Raw genomic sequence first — 18,389 nt, forward strand, 5'->3', positions numbered from 1 at the left:
GCTATAGGCTGTGCAGCTGGATGCTAGAGTTCAGTATGAGCTATGACATTAACTATGTGACCTTAATCATTCTAGACATCCTTTTGCCCATCTGCAAAATGGGAGTGATAACACTTGCCTCACAGAGTCATGAGGAATAAATAAAATAATGTCTATTAAACATTTACCAGGGTAGTTAGCACACAAGATCTTGATAAATGTGACATTATTTTGTTCTCATTATTACTGTTATTTCACAGTCGTGTGAGAAGGGTATAACCTCTTATACTCTTAAAAAAGAATTCCACAATTTCATCCCATAGGCTAGTATCAAGTGTAATTACCCCAGCAGAGCTGGGCACTCTTTCTCTTAATTTCAAGCTCTCATTTCTCCTCCTTGTGCACATGCGCGCATGTGCGCACATGCACACACACATGAGCGTGCGTGCACGTGCACACACACACACACACAATTCTACTCTAAATTTCCCCTTACGTACTTCATTTCTTTCTGTACTTTATTGTCTTCTTGAGGATGGCAGATGGAGAGTGAAGTGGAAGAATAGCCTATTTCCTGGAGAATGGTCAAAATAACCTACTCAGAAGGCTAAAATATGCTCTTGCTCTCTCTCTCGACATGTGTGTGTGTGTGTGTGTGTGTGTGTGTGTGTCGAAAGGAGGGAGACAGAGTGAGGGATGCAGGCAGGTGCAGGGAGAGGGAGAAAAGGGAAAAGGGCCAGTAGAGGTTTTTAAAAAATGATCCTGAGAGGAACTGAAGGTCACCTTCCATAAGCAAGAGACTAGCCAAATACTTCAGTGATCACAGTGTCATTGCTTCTCCATCCCCCTTTCCAGCAATGTACAAAATCCAGTCTTTACATAGGCTTCTTCAGCTGATCTTTTAGACAGCCTCTTTATTACTCCATGGATGCTGCTGTTTCCATTCTTTGGTGCTTTCCCATGTCAGGACAATCAGATTACAGTGGGGTCCAAGGGTGGACTTTCTGTCACCAGTCATCTATTTCTTTTCCCAGGACAACCTCTGCAGCTTGCCTGAGATATGCTTCATTCCCTTGAAATTGTCCTTGCCTGCTGTGCCACAACTCTGAATGTAGTAGAAAGAACTCTAGGCTACTAGGTTCTGATTTCACCACTGTTGCTAACTAACCATATGACCTTAGACCAGGCTATCCTCTGATCTTTTCAGTGGCAATGGTAATATCTGCCCTGCCAACCTTAAAGCTTTGTTGGGAGGCTCAACCAGGTCATCAGGAATGCATCCAGAAACACACAGAGTTGACCCTTGAACAATGCAAAGGCTAGGGGCACTGACCCTCAGCACCGTTGAAAATCCATATATAACTTTTGACTCTCCAAAATCTAATTACTGATAGCCTACTGTTAACTAATAACACAACATTGATTAACACTTATTTTGTATGTTATATGTATTATATTCTGTGTTCATAGAACTAAGTAAGCTGGAGAAAAGAAAATGTTTTTTCAAATTGTCACAAATATCCAAGATTTTCTCCAATATATTTATGGAAAAAAACTGAGTAAAAAGTGGACCCACACAGTTCAATCATGTGCTGTTCAAGGGTCAACTGTACAGGGCTATGCTAATGTAGGTAGTTGTGGTCAAGGATTCTGCCTCTTGTTTGAACTCCTGTACTCTGCAGGGACTCACCCAAATCTCTAAAGCTAAGTTTATCTGTCATTAAAAAGCCACTGCAGTGCCCAGAGGGAGTTGTAAGCAGTTGGCTGAATTTTCCCAAACCACCTGTTGTTCTTTACTGTGGGTAGCTGAGGCCATGCTGGGGACTGAATGGCACCTGGCATGAGAATGAGATGGAAGCAGTGTGATGTGCCAGCAGGCAGAGGTTGTGGTCACAGCTGTGAGACATTATTAACTAGACGTTTTCTGGCTTTCCTAGAGAGAGGAAAGAAATGTAAAGAAAATGCTTTAAAAATAGAATTTTAAGTGCTGGGCAACTGTAAGAGATTATGTTTCAACCTCCTTCACTTCTTCTTCTTCTATGTTGCTAAGTTCTTTCCATGCAGTATCTCATTCCATCCTCACTTCAACCCTGTGAGGGATGTATTAACTAGATGAGAACATTGAAGTTCTGAGAGAGGTTGTTAGGTAGCTTCTTCAAGATCAAACAGCTTGGAACTGGCAGAGCCTCACTCCAAAGTCATCTTGAGAGGTGAATAACATGAGCCCTGATTTATAGGCCAGGAGACTGAAACAGAGGTACATAAACTCCTCAAAGCCAAGGGGCCCGTCAGCGGAGGAGCCAGCACCCAAGCCAAGCTTAGTATCTGTATGATGTAAAATGTGGAGCTTGGGCCCCTGGTGTGTCACCATCTCCATCAGTTAGTTCATTGGTCTCCAAGTAGCCATGCCTTGAGCACATACTCAGTACGTGGGGCTTGCTGAAGGAGGTGGCACTGGACGTAGACCACAGTCCAGTGGAGACACATCAAGAACTACATGAGGGTGCTGAGAATTGAGTAGGTAGGTAGGCTTGTGGACCATAGCTGCTTTCTTGCACAGGCCTAAAGCAAACTGCTATATATCAAGGGTCTAAATGTGTTATAGGCTTTTTATAGTTATTACCAAATTTCTTTATAGAAAGCTTGTCTGGTTTATAGTTAGCCATGTATAAGAGTGCTCATAGGACACTTTTGCCAACATTTTGTTCTCTAATTAAAAAAAAAATCCTTTTGTTTATTTGATTGGCAAAATTTGTATCTGTTGCTTTGTTTTCATGTATTTTATTACTAGGTAAGGTTGAACACTTTGCACATATTTATTAGCCATTTATAATTCCTCCTTTAGAAATGGTATCTTTTGCCCATTTAACCATTAGAGTCTTAGTATTTTTCTTAACAAATGTATAAACTCTTTGTTTATGAAGGCTATCAATCCTCTGTCATATTTGTGGTGATTGTTTTTTAACTTGCTGATTCCCTGCAAGTGTTTTGAAACTGAGAGGTTATACATTTGTGGTTTGGGTTGTTGTGGATGGCTTTTCAAATCTTCCTACATCCCTTGTTTGTTAAAAAACAAAAAACAAAAAACTGGTCTTCCCTTGGCATTGTGGCTTTTACCATTCAAGGAAAAGCAAGTATTTCAGTTTTGGGCAGAAGCAGAGTGGATATTGTTTTCCTTTTAAACATAGAGACGCTGCATAACCCTGGTGAGAAATGAGGCCAAGCCCTTCAACTAGCAGACAGTTCAGGCCCAGCGTATTCTAGGTACTGGGCCTGGTGTGTAGTAGGTGCTGAGGAAAACTGTTGTAAAATCAAAGCGAGCATGAATCTCCACTCAATAATCATGTAGTATCAGTTTTACCCTCATGTTTGGTCACCTCAGTTATGAAGCACACTACCTTTTCTTTTTCTCTTAAACTCTTCTACTATTTAAAAAAAGAATCTGATTATATCATGAACAAGATGTCTGTAGGTATTCACACATCTTTAACACTCATAATCTCCCTTTCAACAAGGGGTCTACAAGGTGCCCTAGGTTTCTCGTGAATATGATGGAGGAGCCTGCAAGTCAAGTCTCTGATGACAGAAAGATCTGAGTTCAAATCCAAGTTCTGCTACTAACCAGCCATTTGGCTATTGGCAAAATTTTTGACTTCCCATGCCTTCACTTCCATCTCTGTAAAATAAAGATGGTAGTAGCACCTATCTCACAATGTAGAGGTGGTTCTGAGGGTTAAGTGAGATGATGGATGCAGAGCATCACTGAATGGTAGCTGTGATTATATAACCATCTCTCTATATATTATTCTATAGCAAGCTATATATTGCATAACAATAATGATGCTTGTGTTGGGGGCAGGAGGCAAGGAGAGGGGCAGCCAGGGACTATAGCATAAAGGGCATTGACATGAAGTCCAGAAACATAGATTCAAGCTCAAACTCTGTTATCAGCTCACTCTTTGACTTTGGAGAAGTGTCTTTCCTTCTTCAGGTCTGGTACTTTTACAGTAAAATGTTCTGCCATCCTTTGGTCCAGGGCACTATCCCACCATTGTTAGAGCAGTGGCCCCAACACCCTCATTAAGCATGGAAAATAACTTTCTGAGGTTAAATATAATGTGGTCTATGGTACTCCATAATGAGTAAGCACTAGGACCAATGGGGTAAACAGCTTTCAGCCCACTGAAAGAGCATTTCAAGTGCAGTGCTAAGCACATACAATCAAAAGCCACTTTGCCTGGGTCAGAATCCTGACTCTGACACTAGCTGTGTGACTGAGTATTTTAGCCTCTCTGACACTCCTCTTCCTTACCAGTAACATGGGGTAATAATAGCACCTACATCATAGGGTTGTTATAAAGATTAAATAGTTTAATATTTGTGATGTGCTTAGATCAGTATCTGACATATATGAAGCACATTGTAAGTGTTTATTAAATTACAAAATAGATAAAATTTGGAGCTCTTTAAGAATAGGAAGAAGTGTTTTGATGTATAGCAAATTCATTTTCACTTCCAGGATGCCAGTAGAGAATGGTGGTATTAAATACACTCAAGCAACAGACCCATAGACCAGTGGAACAGAATAGAGAGTCCAGATATTAACCCAAGCATATATGGTCAATTAATATGTGATAAAGGAGCCATGGATACACAATGGGGAAATAACAGCCTCTTCAACAGCTGGTGTTGGCAAAACTGGACAGCTACATATAAGAGAATGAAACTAGATCACTGTCTAACTCCATACACAAAAGTAAATTCAAAATGGATCAAAGACCTGAATGTAAGTCATGAAACCATAAAACTCTTAGAAGAAAACATAGGCAAAAATCTCTTGGACATAAACATGAACAACTTCTTCATGAACATATCTCCATGGGCAAGGGAAACAAAAGCAAAAATGAACAAGTAGGACTATATCAAACTAAAAAGCTTCTGTACAGCAAAGGACACCACCAGTAGAACAAAAAGGCATCCTACAGTATGGGAGAATATATTCATAAATGATACATTCAATAAGGGGTTGACATCCAAAATACACAAAGAGCTCACGCACCTCAACAAACAAAAAGCAAATAATCCAATTAAGAAATGGGCAGAGGAGCTGAACAGACAGTTTTCCAAAGAAGAAATTCAGATGGCCAACAGACACATGAAAAGATGCTCCACATCACTGGTCTTCAGAGAAATGCAAATTAAAACCACAGTGATATATCACCTCACATCAGTAAGGATCGCCACCATCCAAAAGACAAACAACAACAAATGTTGGCAAAGTTGTGGAGAAATGGGAACCCTCCTACACTGCTGGTGAGAATGTAAACTAGTTCAACCATTGTGGAAAGCAGCATGGAGATTCCTCAAAAAACTCAAAATAGAAATACCATTTGACCCAGGAACTCCACTCCTAGGAATTTACCCTAAGAATGCAGGGTCCCAGTTTGAAAAAGACATATGCATTCCTATATTTATTGCAGAACTATTCACAATAGCCAAGAAATGGAAGCAACCTAAGTGTCCATCAGTAGATGAATGGATAAAGAAGATGTGGTACATATACACAAGGGAATATTATTCATCCAAAAGAAGAAAACAAATCCTACCATTTGCAACAACATGGATGGAGCTAGAGGGTATTATGCTCAGCAAAATAAACCAGGTGGAGAAAGACAAGTATCAGATGATTTCACTCATCTGTGGAGTATAAGAACAAAGAATAAACTGAAGGAACAAAACAGCAGCAGACTCACAGAACCCAAGAATGGACTAACAGTTACCAAAGGGAGGGGACTGGAGAGGATGGGTGGGAAGGGAGGGATAAGGGGAAAAGGGGGATTATGGTTAGCACACCTAATGTAGGAATGGGGAAGTCAATATAGTACAGAGAAGACAAGTAGTGACTCTATAGCATCTTACTACACTGATGGACAGTGACTGTAATGGAGTATGTGGTGAGTACTTGATAATGGGGGGAATCTAGTAAGTACAATGTTTATGTAAGTATATATTAATGATACCAAAATAAAAAATAATAAATAAATACAGTCAAGCTTCAAAATAGGATTAGACAAGATAGACTTTACCACCCATTCCTGATCAGAAGTTCTGTGACTTGCCTCCCAAGATCACCCAGCTAGTTAGTAGCAAGGAAGACCTAGGATAAACCCAGGTTAAGCCAGAACTTATTAGAGTCTTCTTTTTCCTATGCCACCCTCTCATTTAAGCTTGTGTTTCCTTGATGATATTTTAAAATCTAGCCATGAAATTTGGTGGTATGAAGAGCAGACTCAGCCAGCTGCCCTTCCCATGCTCACAAAGTAGCAATTACTCTGAAAGCCAGTTTTACTTTGTGCCTTCTTGTCAGACCTTGGACAGCCTTGATTGACAAGAGACTTTTGGCAAAACTGTTTCATTAATGTGCTGGATGTCACTTGCTGATTTATAGTCTTCCCATTTGTAAGGAAACTGTTGCTATGAAATGAGACATTATCATGTCATAAAACTGATGCCATCAGTATGTCAGTTTTATGTCTGACCTAGCTGTACCTGCATTTGCAATTTGACTTTAGTCTCTTATTTGGGCAGAAAGTAGCATTCACTTATCCACCCTCTACCACCCACCACTCACTGAGGACTTGAAGTATGCCTCCAGGTAAGGTTGCTCAGTGATGGGCTGAGGGAGAGACTACTAAAGATTCTCTAAGCTCAGCACACTAGACTGATGCTTTAATAGACGGTGAAGGCAAAGGGTGGTGGGAGAATTGGGGCAGAGATGATTTATGACTTAGGGAACCAGGCTAGACTGCAGCCCACACAGACATGGCTTCCTGAGTGATGGGGGATGGAGTGTCAGTATACCCAGTCCTGAAACGTGCTGAACTCCAAACCAGAAAGGCAAGGCAAGCACAAAGGTGAATGAGTTTCTCTAAAGTCACTAAGCCAATGGGGTGCCCTGTGCCTAAGAAGGGGTCCTGTGAGGCACATCATTCCTAGAATCATGGCTGAGGCACAGATGAGAATCCAGGGGACACATCCTGAGTGGTAGAGAAGGGCTGGGCCCCCCAGGAATTCTTACCGACCCCAGGAAATGTAGGTGGAGTGAAAACTTATCTCCCAAGATGCTATCAGAGTACTGAAGGGAGGAGGTTTGCCCCAGAAGACCACCTAGGTCCAGAGCAAATGCCACTCAGTGACTGCAAAAGGCAGTCATGTAGAATCAGAGAGATGTCAGTTCATGTCCCTGCTTCATGTGGTTCCACGGGATGAGTTGCTTAAGTTGTCCAAACATCAATATCCCCTTCCCTAAAATAGAGGTGATAATAAATAAAAGTCCCTGATTCATTGTGTTGTTGTGCAAACTACATAAGATAGAATGTAGGTAAAGCACTTAGCACTCTTGTTGGCAAAAGCAAAGTGCCTAGTAAATGTTAGCTATTATAGTCTTTGTCATCATCATCATGGATCAATTAATGGAAGCAGATAAATATAGCTGTTTCAGAACATACACATATATTATCATACACTTGTTCATACACGCTATATTTCACAATAAAACTGGTATTAAAGAGAGAAAAAAAGAAAAGCAGTGTGACAGATGGGTTAAAAATGTATGTCAAATCATGGTTCACACTCCCAGCTCCATGACCTACTCCTGTGAGTATCTGGGTAAATCATATCACCACTTGAGGCTCATGGGACCAGCCTCACTGGATATTCTGAGAATTAAATGAGGAAACATCCGTGAAGTGCTTTGTGCAGGACCCTGCACAGAATAAACTCTGATTTATTTCTGGTTATTATCATAATGGATGTTTTCCCCTCTGTGACTCGCAGCCCTTGTTGTGTTCTATGTGACTCTACCAGCCTTTACCCCATTATTTTAAGCTGTACCATAGGGAAGTTCAGAGTGTTACGGGCGGTCTCCTGAGGGGGGTGGGGTGGGATTGAGACTGTCAGGCCCTAGGGTATAACCCACTGGTAGTGGGAAGAGGCGAAGCATTGTTAGGAGCCCAGCCTATTAACTAAAGGCCCTGGCTCTAACAGATAACTACTTTCCAGTGGCCCCACACCTTAGTTGGTTCCCCAGTGGACCGTGAGCCATGGTATAGCCCCTTCCTTCCAGGCCCCATCCCACCCACTAGTCCTACACATAGATTCCCGACTGCCACATTTGCCACTTTCTCCAAATATTTGCGAAAAGCTTCCCAGAGCAGGAAGCCTTGCGGCTGCAGAGGCCTCATAAGAGAGAGATCAAGCAGAGGTTTCTATGGCAACGCTTTGGCACTTATCAGTGTTTGCGTAGGCACTGAGGCAAGAGCTGGGGGTCCAGACCAGCCCTCGCTGGGAGGGGATGAGGACAAAGGGGCTGGAGAGTACAGAATTGCTCACAATTTGCCCTCATGGTTAGTAGCACTCAGGAAATATCCTGGGGGGAATGTTTGGGGCAGAGTTTGGCTTGATGCCCTTAGAGTTTGAACTCTGCTTTAGAAGCCTTAGAATCACTCGCGTCACCCAGTACCTCTGTCTTTGCCACTAAGTGCAGCTTCCCCAAGCACTCCTTTGTCAGGCCACTCCTCTACTGCCCACAATCTTTGCTTCTTTCCCCGCTATCTATAAATCAAGACTAAATGACGGCATTTGAAGCCTCCCACACCGTCTTCTTTCCAGAAGCTCCGGCTGCTTCCCTCACCCTACTCTATGTACCTTCTACTTCAACAAGATTCCTCAACCTCATTCTTCTTTGCTCCCTGTCACACTGGGGGTGTCTCTGCGTTCGCTCTCTCTCGCTCGCCATTCTCCTTGCTCGGAGTTCCTGAAACCCTCAGCCATGTATCCAGGACTTACCTTTCCTCCAAGACCCATCTCAAGCCTCCGTTTCTTCAAGAAACTTTCTCTGACCCACTCCAACTCAGTGGACTCTCCTTCTCTGAACTCTGATTGTGTTGTTGCTCAGACCCATGGTGCATGCGGTACAGAAATACATACTGCCTTTTCAGTTGTTTCACTGCTGCTTCTATGTCTCTATCCAACTAGACAGTAAGTTCCTTCCTGAAAAGGGATCAAAAAAAGAGGTTCTGTTTTTCCCACAGCACCTAGTACACTATCCTTCCCATAACAAGGAATTAATTAGACAACATGTGCAAAGGGCTTATCCCAGTGCCTGGTATATAGTAAGTGCTGAATAGATGTTTAATATTATTCAAAACGCCCTCAAATAGTTCCCAATGGATGCCCTGGTACCTCAGTTACCACTTCCAGTGAACACATCTCAAGCTGCATATGGTGCCTCTGGGGCATTCACTTAGCCTTAGGTCCAGAGCCTTCATGAATCTTTAGGTTGGCAAAATTCAGTGAGTGGCCTTCTCCTCACCTAACCACTTACCACTCTAGCTCTCAGGACTAGCTGTATGATTTTTAGGGTCCAGTAAAAAATAGAAATGTGAGGCATCTGCTTAAAAACTTAGAATTTCAAGACAGTGAGACCAAAGTCTTAAACTATACATGGGGTTCTCCTGAATGTGGGGCCCTGGGCACCTGCATGAGTTGCATCCCCATGAAGCCATCCATACAAGCCATCCCCATTCCCCTGAGCTGCTCCCCCAAGCCTCTGGAACAAGAGATGGGGAAGGGAAATCCAGATGGAGCAAATACATTTCAGATGGTTCTAGATTAGTTTACTAAATGCCAGTTCTCCAAAAGTGTATTCACTGAATGTCACATCACTGAATGGCCAAGTGTCCAAATGGCCAATCTGTCATATTTGTGGTGGTTTTAACTTTTTACTGCCTTTGCCCCTTGCCCTGGCTCTGCCCAGTCCCCTGACTGTGCCTATGTCCACGCTCTCAGCTTCTCACTTCCCAGGTCTCAGCAAATTGGACTATAAAGGACAGGCTGCATCTCTTTTATCTTCTTGTCCCCATGTTCTGATTTCTTTTGACTCATTCATGGTTTCTCTTGGGGCTCATGCAAACAGCCATTCCATCGCCCCACATCCTACTCACAGGACAGCCAGGCAGCAGAGATTGATGAGCATCCAAGAATGAAAAGTTGATTGTAGAGGATGCTTCCATGCTTACTGCTGTTAAGGTTTCGAATTCACAAGACTCTTGTATTCATGAAGTGTTCTCAACTTTTCCCTAGCACTTCCATGTCCTCTATCCTGTACGAGTAGCAACCAAATTATTTTTGTGCTTTCTACTTGCCCTCTTGTTTCTTTCTCTCTTCTTTCTTGACTTTTTTGCCACTGATTTATTTTTCGTTTTCTGTCTCCCACTAGTAGTTTGGAAGAGAAACACTGTTGATGTTCATTTAGTCATTACCTAAATATTAGAGAGTACATATTTAACTTCTCATAGTTTTTTATCATATCTTTACACTGCTCATGGATATTAGGGTATTAGAACAGTTTAAATCCATTTCTTTAAACATAGTATCATTTTACAGCCTGTCTCTGATATGTTCAGTATTTTAAGTCTTCGTGGGTCTATTTCTGTTGGCATTTTCTCCAAGTTCTTGGGCATGGCCCCTTGTTTCCTTGTGTTTGGTTATCTTCATATGCCAATCATTGTACTTGAAAATTATTTGAAGGAATAATTTGAGGCCCAGGAGAAAGCTATCTTTCTTGAGAATTGTGTCTGCTTTGGCCAGGATCCTGGGGGCACTGCATTCTGGGACCATTTTATTTTAAGACTTGAGTTTTCCTGGACAATGTAAACACAGGTTACAAGTCTACAAGGTTAATGTATAATTTATCCTTATCTTGCAAGAAAAATCACTGGAGACATATATTTCTTTGGGGAGAGTTTCCCACTAGATTTCTCTCCTTCTGTTGGCTCGGGGCTTTGATTTCTGTTCCCTCTGACTCAAAAGGTTTTCAATGGGAAAGATGCGATTTGCAGGCATTGGATAATGCCCTTAAGGTAAAAGAAGCTACGTCCATGTTTACTCAAATCTCTAGGTTCCCATCATCATTTCAGTTTTATCCCTCAATACTCACTATCTTGTTAATTCTTTATTGATTTTAAGATTTTGGGAGGGGGACATGACCAAGTTTTATATCTTTTTTTAATAAGGTATTATTAATATACACTCTTAGGAAGGTTTCACATGAAAAAACATTATGGTTACTACATTTACAAATATTATCAAGTCCCCACCCATACCCCAATGCAGTCACTCTCCATCAGTGCAGCAAGATGCCACAGATTCACTATTTGCCTTCTCTATGCTACACTGTTTTCCCTGTGATACCTCACACCATGTGTACTAAACATAATACCCCTCAATTCCCTTCTCTCTCCCTCCCCACCTGTCCTCCCACACCCCTCCCCTTTGGTAACCACTGGTTCCTTCTTGGAGTCTGTGAGTCTGCTGCTATTTTGTTCCTTCAGTTTTGCTTCATTGTTATACTCCACAAATGAGGGAAATCATTTGGCACTTGTCTTTCTCCACCTGGCTTATTTCACTGAGCATAATCCCCTCTAGCACCATCCATGTTGTTGCAAATGGTAGGATTTGTTTCTTTATTATGGCTGAATAGTATTCCATTGTGTATATGTACCACCACTCCTTTATCCATTCATCTACTGATGGACACGTAGGTTGCTTCCATGTCTTGGCTATTGTAAATAGTGCTGCAATAAACATAGGGGTGCATATGTCTTTTTGAATCTGAGATCTTGCTTTCTTCAGGTAAATTCCTAGGAGTGGAATTCCTGGGTCAAATGGTATTTCTATTTTTAGTTTATTGAGGAACCTCCATATTGCTTTCCACAATGGTTGAACTAGCTTATATTACCACCAGCAGTGTAGGAGGGTTCCCCTTTCTCCGCATCTTCGCCAGCATTTGTTGTTCTTAGTCTTTTCGATGCTAGCCATTCTTACTGGTGTGAGGTGATATTTCATTGTGGTTTTAATTTGCATTTCTCTGATGATTAGTGATGTGGAGTGTCTTTTCATGTGTTTGTTGGCCATCTGAAATTTCTTCTTGGGGAACTGTTTCTTCATATCCTCTGCCCATTTTTGGATCAGGTTATTTGCTTTTTGGGTGTTAAGGCATGTGAGTTCTTTATATATTTTGGATGTTAAACCCTTGTTCGACATGTCATTTACAAATATATTCTCCCATACTGTAGGATGCCTTTTTGTTCTGCTGATGGTGTCCTTTGCTGTACAGAAAATTTTTAGTTTGATGTAGTCCCATGAGTTCATTTTTCTTTTGTTGCCCTTGCTCGAGAAGATGTGTTAAGGAAGAAGTTGCTCGTGCTTATATTCAGGAGATTTTAGCCTATGTTGTCACCTAAGAGTTTTATGGCTTCAGGACTTACATTCAGGTCTTTGATCCATTTCGAGTTTACTTTTGTGTATGGGGTTCAACAATAATCCAGTTTCATTCACTTACATGTACCTGTCCAGTTTTGCCAACGCCACCTGTTGAAGAGGATGTCATTTCCCCATTGTATATCCACAGCTCCTTTATCATATATTAATTTACCGCATATGTTTGGGTTTATATCAGGGCTATGACATAGGACATGACAAGGTACAGTGGTCTGTCTATATAGCCTTTGCAAGGGAAGCGCAGGGACAAACACCCCAGCCACAGACCTTCATAAACCTTCCCTCCTCTCCCTTCCTGTCCTCTCCTCCTCAATGAAATTGACTTAGAGCTTAGGCACTGTTAGTTCTTCTTCCCAAAGACCCTCAGCAGGTAGTACAGGTAAAATCCAGCACAGGTGTCTGGAAAGAGGCCAACAAAGACAAGCAATGGGAAAAGCGCCCAAAATGTATATGAAACTACCTTGACTATCTATCACTTTGAAAGCGCTAAGATGGTTTGACACTCGTGTTAATAATAAGCAGAACCTCACTGCTAACACTTTCCAATATGTTATAGGCAAATACTTCCGGGTTGCCAGGATTAAGCTATAATTTTGTTTTCAGTAGTTATGTTTTCTGACATTTTGAGCATAGTATTTCTATTGATATTGGAGAAGAACTGTAGATAATTCAGCATACTTTTATGGGTCTCATGTTCATTTAAATAAGGTATTTCAGTAAACTTGCTATCCCCTTTAGTGTGATGTGATTGTATTCAGTGTCTGATGTTTTCCCAGGATAATGAGAAGGAAGATAATTGGAAAATTGGACTCGTTAAACAGAAGTTGGATCTACTCTGTTACGTAAGACCACATGTCTTGCCAGCAGTCAAGCCTAGTCACACAACTTCAGCCACAGAGGCTGTATTGTAATGGGCAACATTTCTTTTCCTCTAGCAAGTTATGGTTTCAAGATTCTATGCAACTGTCTCCATGGCCCATTTCAGTCCACCTCACCTGCTGTTTCCATGGGCCAGAGCTGGGCTAGGATCTGAGGGGAGTGGGTGACTCTCAGTTGCATTGGTGATGTTAGTCTAGGACTCCAGTGGACAGAAACTTTTCAGCACTGGTCACTTCCATTTGACCCTGCTTCTGAGCTTTCGTTTCTGCCATTGCCATACCACTCAACTCAGGGAACCTAGCCTTCTCATTTACCAATCTGTTTCACTCTGTAACCTCATCTCCCATTGTTAACAAGGGCCACTCAGGCTGACCTGCTCAATTAGGGTCCAGAAGAGAGCCTTGATGGATGGTGGGCAGGGCGAGCTGTCCGGGCACTGAGACAGAGAAAGACAAGAGGGGAGCTATCATTTACCGATACTATTTGCTGGGCATCACTCTGGGTGGTTGACACACATTAACTACATGCATTTGCTGTCAGAAGAAGGAAGGGTCAAAATGGCCCAGCCTTAAGGGGTGGGAGGCCAACTTGTTTTCCTTGCAATAGTTGAGGCGGTACTGTCTAGGGGGGCGATTACTCCGGGTGAAGTAAGGAGCCTATGGTCAAACAAGCTATATGACTTTAAACAAGCCACTTCCCCTTGCTGGGCTTTAGTTTACTCCTCTGCAAAATGGCCACATAATCTTTGCTCAGCTTATCACACATAATTGTTGTGAGGACACAGTGATATAGGTTGGAGTGCCTGGAAAGTATATAATCTTGCATAATATCGTGTGAGGCAATATAGAGCCAGAGTAGAGCTGGCAGTGATTCCAAATCTCAGCCCAGCACCTTGCCACCTGTGTGATTTGGACAAGTCACACAACCTCCAAGTGCTTTAGTCTCCACACCTATAACTGAGGATATGGATAGTACCTGTTCATAGGGGCTTTGTAAGGGAAAATGAGATAATACATGGAAAAAATTTCAGCATAATTCCGGCACATGGTAAGTGCTATATGCATACTATTTATTATTATAGGTATTAGATGCTATGAGTATTCTGTTCCTGCCTTTCCCACATGCACTCTCTCAGTGTTAATAACCCTTAATATAGCAGAACTTGGCTAATGCTGCAATTCCATGTACACTGTATATAGCTCTTGGCATGTGGCATGCTAGGGCATATCACATGCCCTGCCTTAGAACACACATATGCCCCAGTACCTGGCCATATAAGGGGGTGGAAGCTCAATGCACCCCAGGGGATGACAGACAGGCCTCTTTAAAACTGACAGCTTCTGAGGAGAATGTCTGCAGGATTCAGTTACATAAATTCAGGATGCTTTTTAACTTTCAGAAACATGTTTGCTGCATTGAGATACACCTGTGCACAGAGGAAGATCCAGCATCACTTCATATTGCTACACCATTTAGTGAGCACTGGCTTTGTGCCTCTTGTGAGATACAAAGAGGACTAAGGCCTAGTGCTTGACCTCAGAGAGCTGATCATTTAGTGGGAGAGAGAAGACACATCCTCAAACTCAACATTTTATTAGATAAGACAGTGTTAATTAGGAGGCTAAATGAGAACATACAGATATCCTTTATAATCTGAAACTATGAGTGGTAACAGTTGACAGTTTTTTGAACAGGCCTTAAGAACTGCATAGTGCTATAGGTGCTGGGGCAGTGGGGGGTCATTTCTTGCTAGGACGTCAGGGAAGGCACTGAAGCATGAGGCTTTTAGCAGGCAGAACTAGGGCAGAGGGTGCCAGCAAAGCCCTGGAGATGAGAACACAGAGTATGAAGGTACAGTGAGTAGCTTGTGTTGGCTTTCACAGAGGATACACATGGGGACTTGCTGAGGGTTAACAAGGCTGGAAGGTTTGGTTGGAGCTGGGCTTACATGCCAGTCTTGAAAGTTGGGTTCACGTAGTAGGCGGTGGTGAGCCAAGAAGAATTTTGGAGCAGAGGAACTGCATCATCACAAGTGCCCTTTTGGAAAGCACTCTGACAGCAGGGCACGGGAAATGCCATCTCCTGTGGCCACCTCAAGGACTTCTGTCTTGTAATGGTAATCTTTCTCTTCAACAGCATTTCTCCACAGATAGGCAGTGGTGCCCTGTTACTTTCAAAAGGCAAACAAATGGAAATGTCCTTTGACTCCATATTCCTTTCCCATAGGATGCTGGTGGAACCGATGGGTTAGATCACGTGACTATACCAAACTTGTCCCGCTTGCCTAACTCCATAAATGCCTTTTCTTTAGCTTGAGAGGCCATACTGGGATGTACATGAATCAATCCACCTTAAAGCCCTGTGCTCATGCCACGGGAGGTTCTCCCTTGCTCTCCCGGACCCTCGGTTTCCGCATCTATGATAAGAGAAAGAGGCTGTTATAAATTATGAAATACACAGCTGTGAAAATGCAAAAAAGAAAAGACAGGGAAAAATGTTAGTTTATCTTTTAAATAAACTGAAAGACATGATCTATCTTAAGACCTAATTACCAATGCAGTGATAAACAATAACCACAGTATGACTAAGTTTCTGTGTTCACATAAAATCCAAAAATGTACAAGTGAATGAATATTTAGGTATGCGCCATTAAATGTGGTCCTACTTGAAATTCTTAACATTTGCTACCTGTATGTCGTCATATTCTAAGAGGCATCGTCTCCTAGTTAGTACAAGGGACTGTATTTCCATGGCCCCGTAATGAAAGTCCAAGTGGTGCTCAGCCCAGCCACTTTAGCTGCTCAGCTCCCGCTGACTTTTTCTAAACAAATATTGGTCTCGGGTACTGATACATTTACCATGTGTTAGTAATATTACACACAGAGGACAAAGGACCTCACAAGAACAAATGAGTAGCCATGAGGGATATCTCAGAAAACACTCTATTTTATATTACTAGATATATGCATAATTTATTAACATTCTAGGTAGGCAAAACTGAATTTTTAAATTAAGATTTTCTTAATTTAGTAGGAGATTTTTTACAAAAATAATAAAGTTGTCAGGAACTGGTAAATGCCAGGAATTGCTGGGTAATAGTCAAAGCATGCCTGGGTTTCCTACTCTCTGCTGGGTCCAGGTGCATTTAGGGGCCTTCCTGTTTTTTGTCAGACTTTTCTTTTTGGTCCTAACTTTCAGTGTCTTGGGCCTCATCATCAAAGTTTTCATGTTGATATTTAGTCGTTTCTTTAGTGGAGAATAATACAGACTTTGAGATCAGACATTCACAGGAAAGGAATATCCCAATTCATAATGACGAGTGACATCCACTACTCTACCTTCAGGACAAGCAGGAGGAGAGGAGTAACTAAGATCAGCCGAGCTGGACACCTTCCTCCTGGCTGACACAGCACTTCCAGGGCCCGCACCTTTCTGCTGCTTGCCCGTTTCACAGTGACCTTACTTGTGTCTTTCCACTGAACCAGCCACCACCGTGCGCTACTGATTATTTCTCGAGAAGAAGGGATCAGGACCACTGGGGTGGGCTGCCTTCTGTACGTTGTGGTTAAAACTTCCTTGAGAAAATCTTTTGCCTCATTGACGAATTCTGTGGTGAAGCTCATCAGTGCCTCAAGCTCCCTGAATATTTAATGCGCACCAAGTGCCCCCGTATCAGTACGTAGTATTCTGGGATCAACTTCCCATGAATCTCGTCATTTCAAAGGGCTTGAACCAGAAACGAGGCCCAGCGTGCGCTCGTTTTCTTTCCCTTGTATCTCCCCCGAGGCTGCCTCCCGCCCGCCTCCCCCACCCGTCCGGGGGCTGAGGAAGCGCGCGGAGAACGCTCAGCTCCTCTCACAGGCTGGTTGGTGGAAGGCAGCGCTTTTCTTCTCAAAGCTGCAAACGCCCGAGCGGCCTTGGGCTTCTCCGCGGGCATATGCAGCCTTTGCTTGCTGAGGGCCCCGACCCAGGCTTCACCCCCGGGCCGGCGCCGCCACCCCCGGCCTGCCGAGAGGCCGCCTCCACGCCGGCCTCCCCCGGCACCCGCCCAGGGCCCACGGTCCGCCCGCGCCCAGCGCCTTCCCCACCCTCTGGGCCCCGCCCCGGCCGAGGACTCACCAGCTCCCGCCCCCTCGGTCTCCTCCGCCGGCTCCGCGGGCGGCTCCAAGGTGGCCATCCCCCTCAGCCTCCTCCTCATTCTCAGACTCCTCCGCCAGCTGCAAGGCCTCAATGTACTGTTCTACCATCTGAGTCACCAGGGCCGGCGGGGGCTCATCAAGGCCTTGCTGAGTGTGAGGCCACTGCCCCACCAGCAGGCTGCCAAAGTGGTGCCGCAGGAGCATGTCGTGGTACATGAGTGCCACGATCGAGTGGACCAGGTCCAGCAGCACAAAGAAGTAGCACACCCCGCGGAACAGGGATTCATCCACAGGCTGCAGGTCTCCCTGCAGGGAGCCCTGGCCCTCCTCAGCCTGCCAGATGTCTGAGCCGTCCTGCCCGCTCCCGCTCACCACCTCCTCCCCAAGGCCTTCCACAACCCCCGCCACTATAGCGGACGCCGATGCATCATCCCCCGCCACATCGGGGACTCCTGCCGTGTCACCTCCCGCCACTCCGGCACCGCCCACCGCATCATCCCCGTGCGGCTCAGAGTCACCGACCCCTGGGTCGCCAGCTCCAACTACCTCAGCCCACACCCCGGCCGCACCCACGGGGCTCTCCTGGCCACCCAGGGCCTTGTCTCCATCGCCTGTGGCAGACATGGCCCCAGGCAGTACCTCAACCGCTGTTGACTGCTCTGTGGCAACAACCACAAAGATGGCGGTTGGCCCCTGAGATGGCTGCCGCTGAGGGGAGGCCCTGGGCACTGGGGCCTGACTTGAGGCAGGTGGGGTGTCAGAGGAGCCGGAGGCTGAGGGGACAAGACACAATCTGTGGTGGTGCCTCAGGAGACCCCACCACGCGAAAGGCAGAGAGGGCCGACGTCAGGACTGGCCTCCCAAGCCTGCGCCTCTGACGACGACTGTGCAGGAGGCGCGAAAGATGCCACTGGAAAGCCGAAAGGAGGCGGGGCCGGAAGAGTCTCCTGAGGGCCACCCCCCCTCTTCCTGAGCTCATTTGCTGAGAAGTAATGACTGACATGCCGTGCATCCAATGAATGACCTTTAGGTTCTAGGATTCCTCACGAT

The 18,389-nt window shown here is 44.1% G+C and overlaps 1 protein-coding gene and 1 long non-coding RNA gene across 3 annotated transcripts in view; one reads left to right on the top strand and one right to left on the bottom strand.

Moving 5' to 3' along the window:
- Positions 1-18,389, top strand: part of PAK3 (p21 (RAC1) activated kinase 3) — a 313,135-nt gene that overhangs the window by 87,043 nt on the left and 207,703 nt on the right. The gene's annotated exons all lie outside the window — the stretch shown is intronic.
- Positions 14,778-17,407, bottom strand: LOC118926118 (uncharacterized). The gene is made up of 2 exons (XR_008995362.1): positions 17,320-17,407; positions 14,778-15,616 (listed from the first exon to the last, which is right to left on the bottom strand). It is a non-coding gene; the product is annotated as an uncharacterized LOC118926118 (long non-coding RNA).

Source organism: Manis pentadactyla, chromosome X (genome assembly GCF_030020395.1).
Source record: "Manis pentadactyla isolate mManPen7 chromosome X, mManPen7.hap1, whole genome shotgun sequence".
NCBI classification, from domain to species: Eukaryota; Metazoa; Chordata; class Mammalia; order Pholidota; family Manidae; genus Manis; species Manis pentadactyla.